The sequence below is a fragment of the Cebus imitator genome, unplaced genomic scaffold (genome assembly GCF_001604975.1).
Source record: "Cebus imitator isolate Cc_AM_T3 unplaced genomic scaffold, Cebus_imitator-1.0 Scaffold64, whole genome shotgun sequence".
In the NCBI taxonomy this organism is placed as follows: Eukaryota; Metazoa; Chordata; class Mammalia; order Primates; family Cebidae; genus Cebus; species Cebus imitator.
Genome location: NW_016107379.1, coordinates 3,163,037 through 3,164,552, shown reverse-complemented (window position 1 = coordinate 3,164,552; position 1,516 = coordinate 3,163,037). Strand labels below are relative to the sequence as shown.

The window sequence follows — 1,516 nt, the reverse complement described above, 5'->3', positions numbered from 1 at the left end:
CTACTCAGGAGGCTGAGGCAGGAGAATTGCCTGAACCCAGGAGGCGGAGGCTGCGGTGAGCCAAGATCGCGCCATTGCACTCCAGCCTGGGTAACAAGACCGAAACTCTGTCTCAAAAAAAAAAAAAGAATTTTCATTAAAATGGGGGATCCATGAGGATGTGTAAATATTGATGGGGAAAAAAAAAAAGGATGAAAACAGACAAAAATAACTGCTAATCTCAGGCTCCTAAACCAGTTTTTTAGGGGGAGGGGAGAGGGACAGGGGTCAGAGAAAAGGTCCAAAGCATGAGTGGAAGAACCATACAGGGAGATGGAAGCCACCTGCAGTAAAACATGAAGGAAGAAAAAGATTCACATCTACATCTAAAATTAAAGTGTTTATACATCTGATAAAGAAGTTAAAATAGGGACAGGCACGGTGGCTCACGTCTATAATCCCAGCACTTTGGGAGGCCGAGGAGGGCGGATCACAAGGTCAGGAAATCGAGACCATCCTGGCCAACACGGTGAAATCCTGTCTCTACTAAAAAATAGAAAAATTAGCTGGGCATGGTGGCACACCTGTAGTCCCAGCTACTCGGGAGGCTGAGGCAGGAGAATCGCTTGAATCCAGGAGGCAGAGGTTGCAGTGAGCCAAGATTGCACCACTGCACTCCAGCCTGGTGAGAGAGCAAGACTGTCACAAAAACAAAAACAAAACAAAACAAAAAAGTTAAAATAACAAATTGAATCAGAGGAAAAAAAAATAATAAAAAAACTAACAAAGAAGTTAAAATATTTCACACTGATAGCTTTTTTTCCCCTTTGAAATAGGAAACAAGGTTTTCTACTGAGAGTAAATGGGGAGAAAAGTCAGAGATTTATGAAAAAACAAAACTGAAATAGTCATTGCAAAATAGGAAAAGGAGTAGACTAGAGAAATGTACCATGAATCCCATGTAGTGCTGAGGACCTTGAATTTATAGAGGAATCAGCCTGTCTGATGACTGACTCTTCTCCAGCACAAAAAAGATTGTGCTAACTGGATAAAAACAGAAGAGTCAATGGACCAGAAACTCCAATAAGGTCAAGGAAGAATTCAACTGCAAGTAATGGAGACAGACCACAGACCACTAGAGAAACAGGAAAAAGGTTATGGCCAGAGTGAGATATTTCAAATAAAAATTTTACAAGTGGAACAGTTCTGAGTACAGCAAGGTCCAGGGTACAAATGAGGTGGGAATAAGCAGCTGAGAAGGTATTAGACAATGAAAAAGTCAAGGGATCCACTTACCTGTCTGCCTCCATTAGTTTAATGAGTTGCTGAATAGGAAATGCAACTGTCATTCCATATGCCTGATACATGGTATGTGGTCAATAAATATTTGATGCATAAATGAACATAAATGATATAACATAATAAATGACATAACATGCATAATGATATAACAATTTGAGTTTCAAATTTTTCCTTAACATAGAAAATCCTGCAGTAAGATTTGTGAAAATATATATATATATATATATATATATAT

The 1,516-nt window shown here is 39.1% G+C and overlaps 1 protein-coding gene across 1 annotated transcript in view; it reads right to left on the bottom strand.

Moving 5' to 3' along the window:
• COPS4 (COP9 signalosome subunit 4) overlaps nt 1–1,516 on the bottom strand; it is a 52,041-nt gene that overhangs the window by 9,337 nt on the left and 41,188 nt on the right. The window lies entirely within an intron of this gene.